Raw genomic sequence first — 18048 nt, forward strand, 5'->3', positions numbered from 1 at the left:
GGGCAGGGACTCCAGGACCCTGCATCCGTTCCGTTCCTGGACCCCGTCGGTGTAGAAGCAGCATGTCCGCCCCGTCCGAGCAGCCCAAGGGTTCAGAGCCCGCGCCCGGAACCGCGGCATGGATAAGAGCCCGGACAGCGGAGATTTGTCAGTGCCACCGGAGCCAGATACCCCTCCTGATGGAGCAGTGGACCGCAGAGGTGGAGGAGCTGGCTGCGATCGCCCGGGTGTATGAGATGGAGGCCGAGTTGGAGGAGCTGGTGAGTGACCCACACCTCTATGTCCCTCAGGGACCGGCCGCTGCAGCTGAGAGACACGGTCTACCCCTGGCTCCTATACGGTCTCCGCCGTCGCCCGTGGGAACCACCGCTGCTGGTCTGCCTGGCCCGCTGCCTCCTGCCATGGCAGCGGGACCTGAAGCGCCGATTCAGGAAGGTCCGAAGGTCGGGGTGGCTGAAGGAGCAGCAGGCCCGGAGGTTACGGCAGCTGAAAACAACCCACTTGACGGAGAGGGAAAGATGGCCCCAGCGACCTGCCTGGTCCAGATGGGAGTGATGCCTGACCACGCGGAGACGGAAAGCAGTGGCTCCAGGCCTGACACAGAACCGGTCTCAGGATCAGAGGAGGCAGATGAAAGTCACCTCAACGGCAGTGCCCCGGCGGCTACTTACATCCCGCGAAGCGGTGGGAATGGAAAGCAGATGGCCCTTTCCCACCATGCCTGTTGCATGCTGGAAATGTTTGAGGCGGAGGTTGAATCCGCATCGGAGGAAGAGTTAGAGTAAGATGGTAGTCCGTAGGCTATAAAAGGACCCGTCCCCGTTGGGACTTGTGTTTGACCCCTGTTTTAATCCCCAGTTGCGTGAGTGACTGCTCATGGACAAGGCCGTTTACTTGCTGGCCACCCAAAAACTATTGGGCTTGTAAATATTGCCCCATCCTGTCCCCTTTTTACATGCCTTCCTGTTCCGTTAGCCTCCGGAGAGGCAGATTGGAGGTAGGACCCGCAGCAGAGCAGGCTGGGGACCGGTCACCACCGGGACCGGTGACCATCCTCCGGGGAGCCCTTTGACAACTGCCGAGTGCGTCACACCGTACCCATTCCCGCCTGGGTGATCTGGCCATGTTCCTGTTTCCAGACTGGGGAAAAGGGGTGCTGCCCATTTCTTAGGGGCAGCATCAAGGCTAGGTTGTTTGGGTGGGAAAGGCGGAAGGACATGAACCCGTTCCGTTAATAAAAGTTAAGCAACGTTAAAGTAAAATGCCTCCCGTTATGGGAAGACCTTCAGTAACCTGGTGTTTGTAAAAATGTTATTATAATTGTAAATGTTTCCCGTTTTACAGTTAAAAAGAAAAAGAAAACAAAAATAAACGGGAGTTGGTCGGGCAGCCCACGGACGGTCTGCATTAAACCAAGGGGGAATGTGACGCCCTGGACCCAAGGGGTCACAGGTAACAACATCCATCACACAACACACACACCCCCATTCCTTATGAGGACACACCCGTCACCCAAAAGGGAGACCTGATGCCTCCCTCAGGGCAAGTAGGATACACCAGGTGGGCAGAGTCAGGCTGAAAGGCATGCCCACCGAGGAAACTACTGTCGTGAGGCAGGAAATACAGTTTAGTTTAGTCAAGTTGAGGAGTTGTAGAGTGACAGGAGGTGTAGAGGAGCAGAGCTGTCAGGGACCCGGGTTGGAGCCTAGGATCCCCGTAACGTCAGGCAGGCAGACGGTGCTGGCTGCCTGCAGGAGTACTGGTGTACAACCGGCTGAACCGTAGGGACCGGGCCAGGGTTGGAGCCCGCCGGCCCTGAACCGGGAAGTCAACCATTTACCGGAGCACCAGAAACCGGGTACTCAGACCCCGTCCTAGCTTAGAAGCCACTGAGTGTAGGCAAATTAACTGATTGCAGTCTGGACCTCATGGGTTCATCCTCACCCAAAGTCCCAAAAGAAGGCAACAGCCCACCGATACCGGGTGAGAGCCACCGCCAAGGGCCAAACATCCGACAGGCCAGCGCCTGCGGGCAACCGAGGGCTCTTCCGGCAGCTAAACGCTGGGGAGCGGGCTACCACTGCCCAGGCAGGGGAGCCGAAAACCACAACAAGAGGTGCAAGGGAAAGGAGCCACCATCAGCCTCACAAGGGGCACAAGCAGCCGGCTGCGGGACGCGACCACACCCGAACTTTGGTTTACAAGTGACTCTGAGTGTGAATTAATAGTGAGTACACCAGTGCCATCCGGGCACAGCACCACACCGCAGTACGGCACCTTGCACCCCGACAACATCATCGCCCGTCCCACCGGGCCCCGGGACACACCGCCCCTACTCACGGAGGGTCTAACATCCAGGCTGCGCCTTCAACACCGATCCCGGGAGCCCCCTTCACTCCAGCCACAGCAGTGGTGCATCCCGTCACCACAACCCGTGTGTGGCGTCACGACCCGTACAACGACAATGCGGCCCCCAGCTGCGAACCTCGTCCCACACCACCACCACGCTGCCTCCCCTTAACAGAGCGACGTGGCCCCCGGTCCGGAGGCGCTCGAGCCACCGACAACCCGAGCCCAGACCTCGAGCGGTACATATTCATTAAGTAATTTTTACAAGACCAGCAGCCGACCCTCACTCATAACTTTGGGAGGGCCAGCAGCCGGCCCCTTCTCATAATTTTTACAAGGCCAGCAGCCAGCCCACACTCAACTTCTAAAAGTTTGAGGAATCAACCAAGGTATTGAGCAGCTATGATGCCATCATCAGCGTCACCATCTCGCTTGTGTGTACTCAAACGCTCGCTGCTCACGATTAAAGAGAAAACTTTGCATGTGGATTTTGTGGACATGGAGTAAGTACACAGGGTTTTATGAGAAAGCCATGGAACCCCCTGGGGTGGAGGGGCGACATGACCAGGGGGGGAGGTGAAGGAGTGATGGGTTAATAGGGGCAGTATGTGCAGGGATGCCAAATATGGCATTAGTGGGTGGTTTTGCTGGGGTGGAAGAGGAGGAGTAGGGAAAGGGTTAGTCTGGGTGCATTAAGGGGTTATCTCCTCTTGACTTCTGGACGCTGAAGGAACTACACGTGGACTCCAGATAGCGGACCTCGAGGAGATTGAGCGGCTGATCCGGGCAGCGGTAACAGTGCACGGGCCCCTGGCAGTGCAGTCCCACATCAGGGCTGCCGGGGTTAACCCGTCGGCGCTTTCCCCTCGCTCCCCCAGCAGCAGCGGGCGGCAGTCACGGCCCCCCCCCCGCAGGTATTCCCCGGGGTGGGGGGGCGAGGAGGAGATGTCAGAGCCCCTCCAGGGACCCTCCACGGCGGGCCGAGCAGCAGTGGAGTCTAGCGGATGCTCCGGACAGCGGGAGGAATCTGCATTCCTGCCGCAGCAGCCAGGAGGTGGGAGTGGCCAGCACGGGGCCTACTTCCGGTCCCGGCCTCCGGGCTGGATTTCCAGTGATGGCAGCGGCTCCTGGTCGGGAGTGCGTTCAGCAGTGGAGGGAGGCCAGTATATCCCCCTGCAGTCAGCGGGGGGACTGCGGGGCTGCAGACGGCGGGAGGTCCGGTGCCAGTAGGAGGTTGGGGGTGCCGGAGCCTGGTGTGGCGGTGAGTGAGAGTGATGGCGGGAGCCCCTCGGCGACCGCCCGGTCACTCAGATCTGCTGTGCAGCCCTTGGTAGCAGCGGTCTCCCTTGGGGGAGGGAGGACCCAGTGGCAGGAGGCCTGCGGTGGCCCTGGAGGGCCAGAGGCGGCGACGGCTGAGACCCAAAGCCGGGCGTCTGTGCGACTGCGTGCGGAGCCCCCTGGCAATCGGCAAGGGGGAGGGCGCAGTCGGAAGAAGTTAAGACCCGGGGTGCTGCCACGGGGGACAGGACGGTCTCCTGGCCTGTCACCACGGGACAAGAGATGGAGCGGGGATGACTTTGCATAGGTGGCGGACCAGACTGATGGGGGAGGTGCTGCAGAGGTGCCTCCCGGATCTCGGATGGAAGAGGAAGACGGCGGCGAGGAGGAGGAAGAGGATATCGGTCTCTCAGATAATTCGGACGGATGGAGGACAGCGAGGTGGCAGTTCCTGGGGACGCCGAGCCACGGTTGGGTGAGACAGCTGCAGTGTCGGCAGTGGTTGCGCAGGTGGGGTGTTCTGGGGGGTGGCTGCGGATACAGCAGTTCCCGGGGGATCAGTAGTGTGGAGCCAATTGTTCGGGCTGTTGCAGTGGTTGGCGGCGGCTTCCTGGGCAGCGGGGGGGCGCAGGCGCTGGCGGCGGCGTGGGTGGGGACGGCGGGTCAGGGTACTGTGACGGCGGAGGGAGGGGACGTGCGAGGCGGGGGGTGGGGGCAAGGCGGTGAGTGCGGCCGGGGGCGTAAAGGAGAAAGAGAAGGAGAAGGAGGACGAAGTTTGTGCGGCTAGACTATAGGGCAAAAAGCAAGGTTTATGTATGTTTTGAGGGCCCGTTGGGGGCACATTTAAAAAAGGAGGTAAGGGACAAGATTTGGAAAGGAGAATATGTGGAGATATTTTCACTGTTGCCCCTGGAAAAATTTATTCTGGATAGGGTCAAGCCGAGCGACTCCAAAAAGGAGAAGGACAAGGAGGAAAAACGCCATTATAGGCTTATTCCTCTGACTTTTGCGAACTGGCTGCAGGCGTTTGCGATCTTGGCAAGTGTTATCGGGGAAAAGGAGCTGGAGAATTGTTCATCTTAGTTTGGCTATATGAATGCAATACGGAAGGCCTATTGGGTTTATGGCGAGTTGGCGTGGCTGCGCTATGACGAGCAATTTAGGCAGAGGAAGACGTTGCGGCCAGGTATGCGGGGGGACCATAAGGATATCTCCTTGGATGTGGATGTGGATCGGCGCCGACTCAGCCCTTTCGGGCGGGTGCTAGGGGACCAGGCGCCAGGTCCCCGGCAAGCCAGAAGAAAGGTTTCTGTTGGCGGTACAATGAAGGGCAGTGCAGATTTGGAGCTGCCTGTCGCTTTAAGCATGAATGCTCGGGATGTGGAGGGGGACATAGTCTATCCAAATGCTTTAAGAAAGGGAAAGGAAAGGCTGGAGATGGGGCTGGTAAGAGGGAGGACGCCGGTGAAGGCAGAACTGATGGCTCTGTTTTTAAATAGGTATCCGGACGGTGAGTCAGCAGCGTTGTTATGGTTTGTTTTTTCTGACGGTTTTCGTATCCCGTCGGTTGTTAGTTCATCGGTTCCGCCGTATCAAAATTTGCATTCTGCTAGAGAGCATGTGGAGGTGGTAGTTGAGAATCTGGAGAAGGAGGTGGAGCTGGGTAGGATGGGCGGCCCTTATGACTCCCCGCTATGTTTGGATTTTGTGGTTTTGCCACTGGGGGTAGTGCCGAAGAAGGAGCAGAACAAAATTTGGCTCATTCATCATTTGTCTTACCCGGAAGGGGTGTCGGTGAATGATGGCATTGCGCCAGAACTGTCGGCGGTGTATTATGTGTCGTTTGACAAGGCGTTGGACTTGGTCAGGACAGCAGGTCGGGGAGCATTGATGGCAAAGGCAGATGTGGAGGTGGCATTTTGGTTGCTACCGGTTCATCCTGATAGGTTGCTGGTGGGATGGCAGTTATTATGTTGATCGCTGTTTGCCAATGGGCTGTTCGATTTCGTGTTCTTAGTTTGAAGTGTTTAGTTTGTTTGTAGAGTGGGTGGTGCGGGATGTGTCCGGGCTTCCGTCCATTATTCATTATTTGGACGATTTCTTTTGTGTCGGGCCGGCGGGTTCGATGGTTTGTGCGGGGTTGCTATTTTCGTTGCAAAAAGTTGCGAGCAGCTTCGGAATTCCTTTGGCACCGGACAAGACGGAAGGCCCGGCGCCGGTAATGCGTTTTCTAGGGATTGAGATTGATTCCATTGCTATGGAATGTAGGTTGCCATAGGAGAACGTTCGTGATTTGAGGGTTGCGGTGGAAGGGGTGAAAGCGGCAAAGAAGGTCCGGCTTAAAGTGGTGCAGTCCTTGCTGGGTAAATTGAATTTCGCTTGCAGGATTATACCGATGGGGAGAGTATTTTCAAGACGATTGGCGACGGCTACAGCAGCTGTGAAGTCACCGGCTCATTTTGTGCGAATCACGAGGGCAATCAAGGAAGATCTTCTGGTATGGGATATTTTCTTGCAGTGTTTTAATGACCGGGCGTTGGTGATGGAGAAGGTGGCGTCTAACGGGGCATTGCAGCTGTACACGGATGCGGCTGGATCGGCCGGGTTTGGGGCGGTCTTTCGGGGTCACTGGTGTGCGGGTCAATGGTCAGAGGCGTGGCGTGAGAACGGGCTGGTTAGGAATTTTGCTCTACTGGAATTGTTTCCTATCGTAGTGGCGGTTGAGTTATGGGGGTCACAGTTTTCCGAGAGGAAGGTGTGCTTCCATTGTGATAACCAGGCAGTGGTGCATTCCATTAACAATTTGTCTGCAAAATCAGAGCCGATGGTGGTGTATTTGCGGCATTTGGTGTTGAGATGTCTGCAGCAGAATGTACAGGTGGTGGCGAGGCATGTTCCAGGAGTTGACAATGGGGTGGCTGACGCTTTGTCTCGTTTTCAGTTCAGCAGGTTTCGGGCGCTGTTGCCATGGGCGGACGAGGTCGGAGTGGAGTGTCCAGAGGAATTGTGGAATCTGGTGAGGCTGTGATCTCTGACTTGATCCGGAATTCGGTGACCGAGGTGACTCGGTGCCGTTATGCCAAGGTGTGGGCTGAATGGGAGGAGTTGTTGGAATCGATGTTTGAGGGGGAGAGGGTGGATCATTTGGTGGTGTTATTGACGGTGGTGAGTAATGATTTCTTGGCTGGATGATCGGCTTCGGCCGTGGCCCATCGGGTGGCGGCGGTTGCATTTTGGTTAAAGATGAGAGGGGAGCGGGATGTTTCACAGGATTTTTGGGTTCGGCAGGCTTTGAAGGGTTTTCGCCGCAGTGTACAGGACCGGGATGAGAGGCGACCTATATCGTTTGGTTTATTGAGAAGGTTGGTGGGTGGCCTGAGTGGCATTTGTGTGTCGGCTTATGAGACGGTTATGTTTACGACGGCTTTCGGCCTTGCCTTTTATGGGGCTTTCCGGATCGGTGGAAAGCCCCATGTGCACGTCAAATCGCTGCAGAAACACTACATAATGAATGCAGATTTTTTGTTAAAGAAAAAGCCGATTTCATGCGCTATATCTGCTGCCCCCACCATAGACAGAGTGTGAGCTGCATCCAGAATGCAGAAATAATTGACATGCTGCTTTTAGGAACGCACGGATGTGGGTCAAAATTTTAGCAGCCAAATCGCTGCGTTCTTAAAAGCATTATGCGCACGTCTCATACACAATCTTCATAGATTGTGCAGGGGACACAGGACGCATGCATTTACGCTGCAGTGCAATACGTAGCGTAAATGCATGCTATTTTGTGACGAGCGCAAAAACCCTTACACCAGCACTTCTCCGATAACATCACCCATGCCCTGACCTATGCAGTTAGGTTGCAGTAGCAGTATACCTGTAGAAGGACTGTAAAGCAATATACCCTTACTAATATGCCTGTGATCCAAAACTATTCCTCCTTCAGCAGCTATCCCTACACTGAATGCAAAGTATTTCACTTGGGCTTTGTTCACTATCATTGAAATCCACTTTTGGCTGTATATGGGACACAAAATGTCGGTGAAGTGCTCACATTACTATATTTATACAGTATGTGCCTGTTTTACTTCCTGACTCTTATCCTTCCTCATTTTTATCTATGTCTTTAAGTTTGTTTTAACATTTGTGCATATTAAAGATTTAAACTATTCATCAGGTGTTGACATATCTATAGGTTTTATAGTAAAACAGGTGTAAAATAAATTGTTTGTGCATTGTGCACATTGTGAGGTAGCCGCCACAGTTACATGTCTCAATTTGGGGAATTTTTGTTTATATTTTAAAAACGACATTTGTGGCCCCCTTCACAAAATTATTGCACAAGTAATGCAGAAACTTTGTACATTAGACATTTTTTTCTGTAAAAACTATTGTGATCTCTTGATTTTTAGTGCATTAAGATTAAAGAAAATATAGTGTAATTGTTTTTCCAATGCAGTAGGACAGATGCCCAGGCTACTACTCTAATCTTCTTTATTGTTGCAATTATTCAACAATGATAACTAAAGTGGCACAGACTAATCGTGGGTATAGGGGAACCTCAGCAGCTGACACAGATATTATCACTATATGGTGACTATATAGTGGTAGATATCAGCCCTGCAGCACATACAAGAGATTACAGTGCAGTTACAGAAAGTGACTAAAGCTGGGTTTACACACTGCAACATCTCAAACGACATCGCTGTAACGTCACCGGTTTTGTGACGCAATAGCGATGTTGTTTGCGATGTTGCAGTGTGTGAAACCTATCAGCGACCCGGCCCCTGCTGTGAAGTTGTAATCGTTACAAATCGTTCAGGACCATTCCTAGGTCCTTTGTTTCCCGCTGTGCAGCATGAAGTTTCAGTGTGTGAAGACTTTGCAGAGACTTTGTTAGCAACTTCCCTTTCAAAAGGCTGCTTATCAACGTCCCCAACAACCAGCTAGGTCGCTCTGCAGGTCCGGATCGCTGTTGAGTAGTGATGAGCGAGTACTAAAAAGCTCGGGTGCTCGAAGCTCGGGCCGAGCCTCCCAAGATACTCGTGTACTCGGGCCGAGCAACGAGCCCAATGTTATCCTATGGGAGACCCGAGTATTTTTGTGAAATGACCCCCCGGCAGCATGTAGAAACCCTAAAAATGTCACAAAAGTCTCAGAAGAGTGCTCAAATGACATGGCAACAGCATGGGGAAGACCCCTTGAAGCATTTATCACTCAAAAGTCACAGCTGTGAACAATTTTGTCCGCGTTTCACGCCATTTTTACGGACTCACCAGAAAACCTTCCAAAATGACCCCAAAATGATTTTTCATGGCAGAAATGTTAAGGGCACATACCCAATAGTGAGATAGAGCTGGTGTATGTTACTTTTTGAGATTAATACATGAAAGATTTTACGTGAAAACATTGTGTGGCACTCCGATGTCCCTGAGAAGAGACGTACATGAAGGCCTCTTGAGTCTAATGTGCCCATTTTGAGGAAGTGAGTCTTTGTAGTATTTTCCTTTGCCAGGGCAGTCCAAAATTGTGAGGTTCACCAATGCCCCTGCATACAGACGTGCATGAGGGCCTGTAAACCTGAAGTGCCCATTGTAAGGAAGTGGGTCTATTGTAGTATAGCCCTTAGGCAGGGCAGCCAAAAATTGGGAGGCTCCACATTGTCCCTGGATAGAGACGTGCATGATGGCCTGTAAACCTGAAGTGCCCATTGTAAGGAAGTGGGTGTATTATAGTATAGCCCTTAGGCAGGGCAGCCAAAAATTGGGAGGCTCCACATTGTCCCTGGATAGAGACGTGCATGATGGCCTGTAAACCTGAAGTGCCCATTGTAAGGAAGTGGGTCTATTATAGTATAGCCCTTAGGCAGGGCAGCCAAAAATTGGGAGGCTCCACGTTGTCCCTGGATAGAGACGTGCATGAGGGCCTGTAAACCTGAAGTGCCCATTGTCAGGAAGTGGGTGTATTATAGTATAGCCCTTAGGCAGGGCAGCCAAAAATTGGGAGGCTCCACATTGTCCCTGGATAGAGATGTGCATGATGGCCTGTAAACCTGAAGTGCCCATTGTAAGGAAGTGGGTCTATTATAGTAAAGCCCTTAGGCAGGGCAGCCAAAAATTGGGAGGCTCCACGTTGTCCCTGGATAGAGACGTGCATGAGGGCCTGTAAACCTGAAGTGCCCATTGTCAGGAAGTGGATGTATTATAGTATAGCCCTTAGGCAGGGCAGCCAAAAATTGGGAGGCTCCACATTGTCCCTGGATAGAGACGTGCATGATGGCCTGTAAACCTGAAGTGCCCATTGGAAGGAAGTGGGTCTATTGTAGTATAGCCCTTAGGCAGGGCAGCCAAAAATTGGGAGGCTCCACGTTGTCCCTGGATAGAGACCTGTTAGGTTCTTAGTGCCTCCGTGCTTGCATTTAAAAACCGCACGTGTGTGCCTGTTGGTGGCAGCTTTCCGCTGCATTTGTGTGAGTTTTGCAAAAACTTGGATATAACGCACAAGTCTAGTGAATACACATCAGCACAGCATTGCAAAATGCGCAAGGGCGTTGTCAACGAACAAGGAAGTGGACGTGATGGTGGTGCAGGCAGAGACCGAGGTTGTGTGCAAGCTCTAATTTCGCCACAACAAAGGGCCACATCTAGTCGCTCGCACGTCCTGTCCCAAATTCTTGGGGACCGCAGCAGTACACCGCTCTTGAACCAAGACCAGTGTCAACAGGTTGTTAGTTGGATAGCGGATAATGCTTCCAGTCAGATTGGCACCACCACAAACACTCTGTCTTCCACACGGTCAAGTGTCAGTAGCCGTGATACTGCACCGCACATTTCAGAACCTGATCCTCCTTCCTACCACCAGGCCGAGTACACGTCCACGGACATTACTGATCCCACACTTGGACACTCGGAAGAGCTGTTCGTTCACGTTTCCATTCACAAATTCTGGCCTCTCGCCAGCTCCTGTTGAAGTGGGCCATGACGAGATTGTATGTACAGATGCCCAAATATTTGAGCAGCCACGTTCTCACGAAGTTGGCAACGTGTCTCAACAAGGGGTGGACGATGATGAGACACAATTGTCAGGAAGTCAGGAGGAGGAGCAGGGTGCGGAAGAGGAAGACGACGTGGTGGATGATCCAGTAACTGACCCAACCTGGCAGGAGGATATGCAGAGCGAGGACAGCAGTGCACAGGGGGAGGGAGGCGTAGCATCCCAACAGGCAGTAAGAAGCAGAGTGGTGGCCCCAGGCAGACGTCAGGCAACTGTTCCCCGGAACAACACGACACAAGGTGCCTGTACAAATGTTAGGTCTTCCCGAGTCTGGCTGTAATACTATTGTATGTATTGAGGATTTCGATTGCGTTAGGGCAATGACAACCAGAGACGAGTTCTTGGTGCAAGACGTTTATAATATGCAACCAGCAAATATGTACATAAACGGAACAAAAACACAGTAGAACATAAATACAGGAAATACCTTCCAGGGACGGAGCGAAAGGGAATTCCCGGGACCACGCACCGGACTCCCCCAGGGAGACCACCAAGAGCGAACCCCTATACAGGGACTGTCTGGCAATCACCCCAGAAGCCCTAAATGCGCAGCAGCCGGGACACAAAAGGGCAATAGGTAAGTCCAAAAATGTCCGTACGTGATGTGAGTCAAGAGTGGTATTAAACGGAAGGAACCGGGCAGAAGTGCCGACCAAAGACGGCAAACGGAGTCCGGGCACAGCTAGATGATACCAGATGAAGTCCAGAGTCGGTGTCGGTTGTTTTCCAAGAGGATCCGAATAACAATCAGGAACCAAAAGCAGCAGGGCAGGAGCACACAGGAAGCAGTATACTCAGGCACTGGACTAAGCTTTAGGGGCGGCTTTTAAACAGATGGACAGGAAGTAGGGCAACAGAACAGAAAACTCCATGTTAACAAAGGGCAAGCTCTTTCAAAAGAAAACTGGAAAACCCGGAACTCTGACACTGGCAGTTTTTTAAGTTGGCTCCAGATGATTCTAAAAAGGCCATTTGCAACACCTGCCATGCCAGCATCAGCAGGGGTACCAAAACTAGCAGCCTGACCACCACCAGCATGATCAGGCACATGTCAGCCAAGCACCCGACTTTGTGGGAAGTACAACAGAGTCGAGGAGCAGTGCTTGCTGATGTCACTGCTACGTCTTCGCTGGTTGTGCATGCGAGCCAATCCCCTGTCCATGCTGCCTGAGAACAAGCCTCCTCCACTCCTGCACCTGCAGTTGCCTACGCAGAAAGAACACCATCATCAAGCACGTCCTTGTCCCAGCGCAGCGTTCAGTTATCCATTCAGCAAACCTTTGAACGCAGGCGCAAATACACTGCCAACACCCCACATGCCACAGTTCTAAATGCTAACATTTCGCGACTGCTTGCGCTGGAAATGTTGCCTTTTAGGCTGGTTGAGACAGAAGCATTCCGCGACCTGATGGTGGCAGCTGTCCCACGTTACTCGGTCCACAGCCGCCACTATTTCTCCCGGTTTGCCGTCCCCGCATTGCATAACCACGTGTCACAAAACATCACACGTGCCCTGAACAACGCTGTTTCAGCCAAAGTCCACCTAACCACAGACACGTGAACAAATGCATGTGGGCAAGGCCGCTACATCTCGTTGACGTCACACTGGGTTAATATTGTGCAAGCTGGGACCCAGTCTGAGCGAGGGACGGAACACGTCCTTCACACACCAAGTTTTGCAGGCCCTACCTCAGTCAGGGTTTCACACACACTCTACAGCTCCGGAATGTCATGCTCCTCAGCCTCCTCCTCCTCCTGCGCATCCTCATCCACTTTACCCTCCACACCAGTCCCAAGCTGGAAGTGTCGCGGGCGGAGGAGGGGACGGTGCGCTCTCCCACTGCTCGGGTCCGGCTGACGCTGCTCTACGGCTGCTGCTGCTCGTTGGCTCGAGCGATGGCCGGATCCCGGGGACTCGAGCGGCGCTACTCGCCCGTGAGTGAAAAGGGGTGGTTTGGGTTTTGGGGATATTGTCCGTGACGCCACCCACGGTTGTGGTGATTGTGTGGACACCACCGCTGCTCTGGACGGGGATCCCGGGAGCCTGTGACAGGGAGCAGCTTTGTTGTTATTTCTCTCCTCCGTGGGTAGAGGGTTGGTTGTCCCGGGGCCTGGTGATGGGGTAGAGATGGATGACAGGCGGGTTGCGGGGCCTGATGAGGTGCAGGGTCGCAGGGGCAGCGCTGTGCCGCACGGCACGGAGGTACTCACTCAGCCCAATGATGATGACACAGTTCACGGTAAAACAAGTGGCTGGATGGACGGGTCACTCGGACGGCTGCGGTTGTTCCTTCCTGCAGGTTAGTGATGACTGTCTCTCCCTGCACCTAAGTTAAGTGTTGGTAGTGATGGTTTCCCAACGGTAACCCGCTCCCCGACCTGGATATGGGCCGGAGGAGCCCCTTTTGCCCACAGGCGCTGGCCCTTGGAGACGGTTGCCCTTGGCGGTGGCGGTGTCTCCCCTTCACGGTTGGACGGTTGCCATCTATCTGGACTTGGCTGTTTGGAAACCCTGAGGTTCCCTTCACTAACGGATTTGGCAAATTCACGGCGACACCAAGCCTTGCCGGGATCCGAAAGTCCTCTGCCAATGGTGCTGGCTTCTCTTTGTATACCGGTCCGGTACGGCCGGGTCACCACCCGTCCACGGTCCTTACGGCAGACTCCAATCGGCCTCCACTGCAGACGGTCACCACATCCTGCCAACCTTGCTGTCCTGTCCGGGCCACACACCCGGACCAACTTCAGGCTCTTTGCTGTCACTTTTCTCCTCTCTACTACTTTCCTCCTTCCACTTCCTTAGCTTAACTCTCACTGCCTGTGTTTTCCCTCCTCCTCGGTGGGTGGAGACCAACCGCCTGGCTCCACACCCTGGTGTGGACAACAGCCCCTGGGGAAGGCAACAAGGATTTTGTGTTTTGACTATGATATGCCTGCAGGGAGTGTGGGGTGTTTAAGTGTTGTGCTCTGTGGCCCCTGGCTTGTCCAGGGCGACACAGAAGCACTGCAGCACTGCCTCGGCGAAGCGGCAACAGGCAGTGCTGAAGCTAATCTGCATAGGTGACAAACCCCACAATGCAGAAGAGGTGTGGACAGCTCTGAAACAGCAGGCAGATCACTGGCTCACAACTCTGAACCTAAAGCCAGGAAAGGTCGTGTGTGACAATGGCCGGAACCTGGTGGCGGCTTTGAGGCGAGGCCAGCTGACACATGTTCCATGCGTGGCCCATGTGCTCAACCTCGTGGTTCAGCGGTTTCTAAAGTCATACTCAGAGCTGTCTGATCTGCTGGTAAAAGTTCGCCGCCTGTCTGCACATTTTCGAAAGTCACCTACTGCTTCAGCCGGCCTTGCCGGCTTAAGACGCCGTTTGCATCTTCCGGCACACAGACTGGTGTGTGATGTCCCCACGCGTTGGAATTCAACTCTGCACAAGTTGGTCAGGATATGTGAGCAGAAAAGGGCAGTTGTTGAGTACCTGCATCACCTAAGCCGTCGGGAAATGGGTCAAACTCCACACATAACACCTGAGGAGTGGAGATGGATGTCCGACCTATGCACCATCCGCCAAAACTTTGAGGACTCCACCAAGATGGTGAGCGGCGATGACGACATTATTAGCGTCACCATACCGCTTCTCTGCCTTCTAAAATGGTCTCTGCTCAAAAAACAACCATGATGCATTGCAGGCGGAGCGCGATGAGTTTGAGCAAGAAACAGTAGTGGGTGTGGGTGATGATAACACACAGCCCAGCCTCGTCTCATCACAACGTGCAGTGGAGGACTATGACGAGGAGGAGGATGAAGACATGGAGCAACTCTCTGGCCAAATTGAGGATATGACATGCAGTCATATCCTCGGTTCAGCGTGGCTGGCCAGAGGACAGGGTAGATGATGAGGAGGAGGAGGAGGAGGACAGCATGTTCAGTCATCGTGTTGGTCAGGATACTGAAGTGATGGCTGTTAAGAGTCTGGCACACATGGCTGACTTTATGGTAAGCTGCCTGTCTCGTGACCCTCGCGTTAAGAACATCTTGGCCGACAATCATTACTGGTTGGTAACACTGTTAGACCCACGCTAAAAGGAGAACTTTATGTCTCTTATTCCCGAGGCGGAGAGGTCAGGCAAAATGCAGCAGTTCCAGAAGGCCATAGTCACGGAAGTAGGCAAAGCATTCCCCTCACAAAACGCTAGCGGCATAGGTCAGGAATCAGTGGACAACCAAGGCGTACAGCCGAGAGGGGCACAAGTCCAATCCGCCAGAGGTAGGGGAACAGTCTTTAAGATGTGGGACAGTTTTCTCAGCCCCTCACATACCACAGCCCCTGAGGTGAGGGGTAGTGCCACAAGAAATCCTAAGTTTGCCCAGATGCTCAAGGAGTACCTTGCAGATCAAACAACTGTACTCCGACATTCCTCTGTGCCTTACAATTAATGTGTATCCAAGCTGGACACGTGGCATGAATTGGCTCTCTACGCCTTGGAAGTCCTGGCCTGCCCTGCCGCTAGCGTTTTGTCAGAGCGTGTTTTTAGTGCCGCAGGTGGAATCATTACAGATAAACGCACCCGCCTGTCAACTGTAAATGCTGACAGGCTGACTCTGATCAAGATGAACAAGGGTTGGATTTGGCCAGACTTCACCACACACACCAACAGCAAATTACAGCGGAATTTAAAGTTTGTAACGGGAATTTGCCATGTACCTCCACTCACCCATGGTAACACACTTCTGGACTTTGGCTAATCGCTGGACTGCTCCTCCTTCTCCTCATGCGCCATCATGGTGACCGTTACAATAGTTAAGCCGTTGTTTCAGGTATACCCCCAGTGGTAAATTTTTTCGCCCATTCTTTCTGAATGGGCATTACAACGACAGGAGACCCGCTCCTTTGCAATGGGAACAATGTTTTGAGGCCCTCATGCACATCTCTATCCAGGGACAATGTGGAGCCTCCCAATTTTTGGCTGCCCTGCCTAAGGGCTATACTACAATAGACCCACTTCCTTACAATGGGCACTTCATGTTTACAGGCCATCATGCACGTCTCTATCCTGGGACAATGTGGAGCCTCCCAATTTTTGGCTGCCCTGCCTAAGGGCTATACTACAATAGACCCACTTCCTTACAATGGGCACTTCATGTTTACAGGCCATCATGCACGTCTCTATCCAGGGACAATATGGAGCCTGACGCTGCCACCGACTGCCACACACATGCTGTTTTTAAATGCAAGCACGGACGCAATAAGAACCTAACTGGTTTTTAGGAGCGACAATTACTGAGAAGTCTGACACTATCAGACACTGCTGACTGACGTGTATTATACACTAGACTTGTGCGTTATATAATAGTTTGTGCAAAACGCGCACCTGTACGCTGCCACCGACTGCCACACACGTGCTGTTTTTAAATGCAAGCACGGACGCAATAAGAACCTAACTGGTTTTTAGGAGCGACAATTACTGAGAAGTCTGACACTATCAGACACTGCTGACTGACGTGTATTATACACTAGACTTGTGCGTTATATAATAGTTTGTGCAAAACGCGCACCTGTATGCTGCCACCGACTGCCACACACGTGCTGTTTTTAAATGCAAGCACGGATGCAATAAGAACCTAACTGGTTTTTAGGAGCGACAATTACTGAGAAGTCTGACACTATCAGACACTGCTGACTGACGTGTATTATACACTAGACTTGTGCGTTATATAATAGTTTGTGCAAAACGCGCACCTGTACGCTGCCACCGACTGCCACACACGTGCTGTTTTTAAATGCAAGCAAGGACGCAATAAGAACCTAACTGGTTTTTAGGAGCGACAATTACTGAGAAGTCTGACACTATCAGACACTGCTGACTGACGTGTATTATACACTAGACTTGTGCGTTATATAATAGTTTGTGCAAAACGCGCACCTGTACCCTGCCACCGACTGCCACACACGTGCTGTTTTTAAATGCAAGCACGGACGCAATAAGAACCTAACTGGTTTTTAGGAGCGACAATTACTGAGAAGTCTGACACTATCAGACACTGCTGACTGACGTGTATTATACACTAGACTTGTGCGTTATATAATAGTTTGTGCAAAACGCGCACCTGTACGCTGCCACCGACTGCCACACACGTGCTGTTTTTAAATGCCAGCACGGACGCAATAAGAACCTAACTGGTTTTTAGGAGCGACAATTACTGAGAAGTCTGACACTATCAGACACTGCTGACTGACGTGTATTATACACTAGACTTGTGCGTTATATAATAGTTTGTGCAAAACGCGCATCTGTACGCTGCCACCGACTGCCACACACGTGCTGTTTTTAAATGCAAGCACGGACGCAATAAGAACCTAACTGGTTTTTAGGAGCGACAATTACTGAGAAGTCTGACACTATCAGACACTGCTGACTGACGTGTATTATACACTAGACTTGTGCGTTATATAATAGTTTGTGCAAAACGCGCACCTGTACCCTGCCACCGACTGCCACACACGTGCTGTTTTTAAATGCAAGCACGGACGCAATAAGAACCTAACTGGTTTTTAGGAGCGACAATTACTGAGAAGTCTGACACTATCAGACACTGCTGACTGACGTGTATTATACACTAGACTTGTGCGTTATATAATAGTTTGTGCAAAACGCGCACCTGTACCCTGCCACCGACTGCCACACACGTGCTGTTTTTAAATGCAAGCACGGACGCAATAAGAACCTAACTGGTTTTTAGGAGCGACAATTACTGAGAAGTCTGACACTATCAGACACTGCTGACTGACGTGTATTATACACTAGATTTGTGCGTTATATAATAGTTTGTGCAAAACGCGCACCTGTACCCTGCCACCGACTGCCACACACGTGCTGTTTTTAAATGCAAGCACGGACGCAATAAGAACCTAACTGGTTTTTAGGAGCGACAATTACTGAGAAGTCTGACACTATCAGACACTGCTGACTGACGTGTATTATACACTAGACTTGTGCGTTATATAATAGTTTGTGCAAAACGCGCACCTGTACGCTGCCACCGACTGCCACACACGTGCTGTTTTTAAATGCAAGCACGGACGCAATAAGAACCTAACTGGTTTTTAGGAGCGGCAATTACTGAGAAGTCTGACACTATCAGACACTGCTGACTGACGTGTATTATACACTAGACTTGTGCGTTATATAATAGTTTGTGCAAAACGCGCACCTGTACCCTGCCACCGACTGCCACACACGTGCTGTTTTTAAATGCAAGCACGGACGCAATAAGAACCTAACTGGTTTTTAGGAGCGACAATTACTGAGAAGTCTGACACTATCAGACACTGCTGACTGACGTGTATTATACACTAGACTTGTGCGTTA

Source organism: Anomaloglossus baeobatrachus, chromosome 7, assembly GCF_048569485.1.
Source record: "Anomaloglossus baeobatrachus isolate aAnoBae1 chromosome 7, aAnoBae1.hap1, whole genome shotgun sequence".
NCBI lineage: Eukaryota > Metazoa > Chordata > Amphibia > Anura > Aromobatidae > Anomaloglossus > Anomaloglossus baeobatrachus.